The following is a 6,000-nucleotide window of genomic DNA, read 5'->3' as shown; positions in this document are numbered from 1 at the left end:
TTCTGTCCGCCCTGTCCCCAGGCCCCCTGGGCAACACCTGGGCCAGTGTTCTGTGACTGGCACTGGGAATCCAGTGACAAAAGGGACACAGTGGTTCAACCACAAGGGGCATTACTCAACACGGGTCTTCCCCGTGCCCAGCAGAGAGGCAGATGGAGCAAGACACAGCTCAAAGGAGCAAACACGTCGCTTTTCAGTGGGAGGGGAAACACGGAGGAAGAGGGAGAGAAGTCACCATTCTTCTTCTTCTTCTTCTTCTTTTTTTTTTTTTTTTGACAGGCAGAGTGGACAGTGAGAGAGAGAGACAGAGAGAAAGGTCTTCCTTTTCCATTGGTTCACCTCCCCCCCCCCCCCCAGTGGCTGCCGTGGCCAGTGCATCGCGCTGATCCGAAGCCAGGAGCCAGGTGCTTCTCCTGGTCTCCCATGGGGTGCAGGGCCCAAGCACTTGGGCCATCCTCCACTGCACTGCCTGGCCACAGCAGAGAGCTGGCCTGGAAGAGGGGCAACTGGGACAGAATCCAGGGCCCGGACCGGGACTAGAACCTGGGGTGCTAGTGCCACAGGCAGAGGATTAGCCTATTGAGCTGCGGCGCCAACCATTCTTCTTAATCATTACATGGTGCATTAGAATAATATGAGCATTCAGTGGTATTCTAATTAGGCTTAATGAAGAGTAATGGTGAGAGGAAAACCCGGTGTGTATCGTCGTACGTGGTGGATATACCCCCTAAAGGGGAAGCATGGGCACCCCACATCAGGAACCCAGGACCCAGAGGCAGGCTGGGCCAGCTGGTGTCCAAGCAAACCTCCTCATCTGTGTGTTTCGTCAGATCAGCATCTGGGAGCCCTGCAGATGCCCCTCGGCAGCTGAGGGTGGGGACTAGCGAGGGGTGGGCTGTGTGAACTGTGAACCAGTGGAGGGACCCTTGCCGAGCTGGCAGGTGGCACAGGTGTGACACTGTGTGAGGTGTAACCACTCCCCACGTGTGGAGTGGTGCCCACCTGTGCAGGGCATCTCAGCACACAGAGGAGTCAGAATGGGGAAAGGGGCAAGGTACAAAGGAGAGGGCAGGTATAGGCAGGAGGGCCCTGTGGGCTTCAGGGCCCTAGACGGGCAGCTGTGAGGGGGCCTGTAGGAAAACCACCTTCCTGCTGTGAGCTTCCCGGGACTTCTCCGTTCTTGAGGTCAAGTCCACCTGGTGGCTACTGAGCTGGACTCTGGGTTACTGCTGTGATGGTCCTCCTGGCGCCTCCCTCCCTTTCTCCGGGTGAGAGGGGGCTTCAACTTGGGGTCACCATGAGTGGTGGAAGGACCAGAGGAAGCGAGAATGTAGCTGAGATTAGGTTCTTGGAGCCCTGGGGCTAGATGGCTGTATCAACTAGGACAACCTGCGCTGTGTTGTATTTGCCTGTTTTTATGAATATAAACAGAACAGAGTTCTATATTTCATAGGTGTAATTCTAAGAAGATGACCGTACTTCCCTCCCTCCCTCCCTCCCTCCAGCTCCCTCCTCCTTCCCTTTCTTCCTTTTGTGTGCCCTTCACGCTGTTCGTTTTCTAAGGTTTGCTCTAAAGAAGGCGCATCGCTCATGTAGCCTACGTGCAACCCACAGGTGAGCTGGGGGCTCTGCTCGGTGTTGTAGCCACCCCAGGACCTCAGTGAGTGGGCAGCTGCTGACCGGACCAATGCAGGCTGTCAAGGCCGAGGCAAAGGGAGCTCAGGTGATGAAATGGCCCTTTGTCCATCCACTCATCACCAGCCAGAGATAGCATGGCCCCTAAGCCCGCAAGGGAGCCAGGGACGCAGCCCTGCTACGGGCCCAGCAGGCGGAACAGTAGGACCCTTTAGTAAGCAACACTGATGATGCTAAGAGGACTGTAGTCTCAAGTCCTAGACTGTTCCCAGCCAGTGGCCATCAGTTACTCAGTTATCAAACATTTCTCAATCCGTCACTCAGATTGGTTCTGGGTGTACAAAGATGAATAAGCCATGGTCCTTGCCCCCAAAGACCTTAAGGATTTGTGTGGAAGAGCAAAAAAAAAAGTACACAAAACAAGACCCAGACTAAAAAAATCTGGGTTGGCTTCTTGAAGGAGGTGATGCTTGATTGGGTCCTGAGGGCGCAGAAAAAAGGGCATTCCAAGCACAGGGAACAGCATGTGCAAAGGCCCAGAGGCAAGATGCTTTCTGGGAAGAAGAAAACATGGCCAGCACGTAGGGTATAGAATGACATTGGTAACAGGTACTGAAGAGGTAGGCAGAGACCAGGTGGGCCTCATCCTGTGAGCAGCAAGAAACCATCAGGAGTCGGGGGTGCATCTTGGAGGCTACTTATTGGCCATTGTATGAAAAAAAATTGCTGAGACGGGGCAAGACTGGAGAGCGGGAGAGCAGTCAGGGACTGGCAGCGCAGTGCAGGTGAAGGCAGCAGACAGCAAAGGGTGGTACCAAGCTACTTACCGAGTGCGTGAGACTGGTTGACCAGTTGACAGGATGCCACATCGCACGTCTCATTTCTGTGTAAGCCTGTCTGTGTTAGCTGCTTTCATAGGGGACACAGCTATCATTCAGACTGTCAGTACTTCCCATTGGCTGGCTCTGCAGTCAACGGAAGTCCAGCCCACAGCTGAGGAGCCCACAGTGTCGAGGTCAGCTCCTCGCCCAGCCAGGCTGAGCAGGGACAATGGCTGGGGCCAGGCCAGGCTCAAGGCTTCTCTTACACAGCCCAGCCACTGCCAGCTGCATTCACTCAGCCCACGGCCACAGAGTTCCCCAGACCCCAGGCCCTAACTCTCCCGTCCTTGACTTAATATCTTTATTTAAACCAACTCACCTTTTAGCCTTATTTCTACTCCTACTGTAGCCTTTTCCTAAGTAACACAGCTGTGGAAACATATATTTGAATACGTTAGTGGTTTTTTTTATTTTCCCAAACACACATTAAAAGAAAATAAAGCAGAACAAAGTCTAATCATGTTCAAGGGCCACCAAAAAAAAAAAAAAAAAAACAAAAAAACAAAAAAAAAAACAACAACAAAAAAAACTTACACTCTTAAAAACTTAGCATTTATTTGTGTGGAAGGCAAAGTGACAGGGAGAGAGAAAGAGAGACAGAGAGATCCAGAGCTCTCCTGCCCACTGGTTCACTCCCCCAAAGGCCTGCATTGGCTGGGGCTGGGCCAGGCCAAAGCCAGGAGCCAAGAACTCAATCCTGACCTTGCACGCAGCTGGCAGGGGCCCAGCGACTTGACCTATCCCCCACCACCTCCCAGGGTGCGCATTGGCAGGAAGCCGGGTTTGAGAACGGAGCCTGGACTTGGACCCAGCCCCCACCATAAGGAGTCGGCATCCCACGTGGCATCCTAGCTGCCCTGCCTAGTGCCCACCCTGCAACCATGTTTCAAGAAACGCTGTCCCCACAGAGAAAGGTCTAGATGAGTCCAAAATTGTGTTCCTCTCAGACTCGTGCCTAGGAGGCCAGGAGACCTTCCGTCACCATTTTTATCCCCAAATCCTTTTTGCAGTGGTGGGGCCCTGACCTCCCCTCCTGCTCAGGTTCTTTTATCTCTAGCCCCCCAGAGCTTCAGACATTCAGCACACGCTCGTCCAGGGCAAGGTCATTCTCAGCCCATAGAGGGCGCCTAACTGCCACTTCCTCACTGACCTGTGAATGCCGTGGGACCGTGCTGGGTCAAGGGCAGTCTCATAAGCTACGTGAACCCCTGACTCACTGGCCCCACCTGCTGGGACAAGGAACCACACTCAGACCACAGGTGCCACACATGTCTGGGCGTGGGCACCGAGGAATTCACTCAGTGTGAAATGTTCTCAGGGGACCTCCGAGGTCTCAGAATTCTCCAAGGGACCCCCAGTTGTTGTGCGTGTGCCTTTGTCTCCCGGGAAGCAGACAGCAAGACCGCTCCCTGCTTTCCAATTAAAAACCTCTCCTACCAGGGAGTAGCTTGCTTGACGAGCCAGCCATGGCTGTGTGCGGGATTCAGAATTGTAACAGGGTGTGAATATATAAGGTCGCTGCGGGCAAGCACCAGGTGTTGATGTTGGAGAAAGGGGCGTTGCAGTAGAGTGACACTGGACACGTCACAGAACCGAAGAGGAGACAGACACGTTGACCTCAGGAGGGGCTGGAACCCGTGCAGCTGGGCGACTGGAACCACAGCAGAGCCCGATTGGCTGAGCTGAAGTCCAGGCCCCACCCCTCGTGTGAGTGACAGCCTCGCTGGCACGGAGTGGAAAGGAAACAGAGAAGTGGGGCGCTGTTATTGCAAACAGAGACAAGGGATGCTTAGCTGAAGAAAACCACGGAAATCCACCACCACGTGCACGAGCACTAAGGGAATGGAAATGTTAGCAATCAGAACGTGAGGGCCCAAAGAGGGGAGTGACTTACGCAGCCCAAAGCTGAGCCCCCAAGGCAGGCAGGCCCCTGACCCAGAGCAGGGCTGCGTCCACCTCATACTCTGCCTTCAAGTCAGCAGCGGAGTTTCTGGAACCTTCTCTCACCCCCACCAGGGGTGTTTCACTTGCTTATTCTGAGAGCATCTCCTGCTTTGACAGTTCAGCGCCCCACGAAAGAGGGTGAGACAAACCCTGGCCAACACAAGTGGAAGCCAAAGCCAAGCGGCTGAGCCCGGCCTTGGAAGGGAGCAGTGGCCTCAGGACACGACTCTTGCCCCAGGCAGGGGACTGTGAGGGGAGCAGCTGGCCCAGGTGACCTTGCTGCCTCTCACCGGCCCCGGGGTACCCAGCTGGCTGGGGTGTTTCGGAAGGCGCCCCCCCGGGAAGATGAATGGTGCTGGGGACGGCGCTCCTGTGCCTCTGCCCAGAGCGAGGCGCTGCCTGGTGCCCGCGCCTGGCGAGGCGCAGGTCCCGCTGCTCTGACAGCATGAAGGATGCTTGGTTTTGTTCCCAGCGCTGTTATCATTCATCATGCTCTTGTGGGAGCTGGCACCTCCACCTGCCCCTTCCTCCTCGCTCTCACCCACCCCCACCTGCCATCCGAACTCCCTCTCCTGCCTGGTCCCCTGGCCACTGAGGGGAGCCCTCTCCTGCTGGCCCGAGAGGAAACTCCCCCACCAGTGCCCAGAGGCCCAGGCCAACCCAGACGTCCACCCAGGAATGTTTGCTGAGCGCTGGTTCAGGGCAGGGCTCTGTGCTGGAGGCTGGGGCTGGTAACCCGTCACAGACAAGACCCTGCCTTCAAGGGACCTGCATCCCGGCAAGAAAATAACCATGGAGAGCCAGGCGGGGGCCACAGAAGCCGCAGGCTTATCCGGGGAGTCAGAGAGGAGCACCCCATGTTTGGAAATGCAACGGCTTTTGGAAGGCAGGCGGAGTTGTGTGGGGCACGGAGGAGGGCAGAGGGCTTGGACACAGCCAGTGGGCAGGGGCGCAGTGGCTGAGACAGAAAGGGAGAGATGTGGTCAGAGCTGGAGAAGGAGCTGTTGGGTCTGAGTTGGTTTGAGGATAAAAGAGGAGCCAGTGTGATGCACAAGATAGAAGTCGAGGGGAGGAGGGGGAGGGGAGGGAGAGGGACAGGGAGAGGGAGGGAGAAGGAGAGGGAGGAGGAGGGGGGGGAGAGAGAGAGAGAGAACCACCGTGGGGGCGGAGCTCCGGAACAGGCTGGTGCAGCAGGGGTAGGGCGGGAAGTGGACCAGCAGTTGAGGGAATCAACACACAGCTAATTTCAAGAACTGGAAAGACAAAACTTGGTGTGTGACCATGGAGGCAAAATTGCGTGATAAAAGGGGCCGAAGTTGCCTTCCTCTTTTGTGACTGGGCAGGGGGCGAGGGAGTTGGGATGGGTTTGGGACTTTATTCCACCTTCCAGGAACTACCTTTTCAAGAACTACTGAGAAGTCAAAGAGCTGTTTAATAGCGAGGTCCCCGCCACGCTTCCTCTTACCCCAGGGCCATTGTACGTGCTGCCAGCCGCTGCGCCTAAGAGTCACCACGGGATACAGGTCAAGGCCACAGCCTT

Source organism: Oryctolagus cuniculus, chromosome 20, assembly GCF_964237555.1.
Source record: "Oryctolagus cuniculus chromosome 20, mOryCun1.1, whole genome shotgun sequence".
Classification (NCBI taxonomy): domain Eukaryota; kingdom Metazoa; phylum Chordata; class Mammalia; order Lagomorpha; family Leporidae; genus Oryctolagus; species Oryctolagus cuniculus.
The sequence above is the reverse complement of the archived record's forward strand: the minus strand, read 5'-3'. Positions refer to the sequence as shown.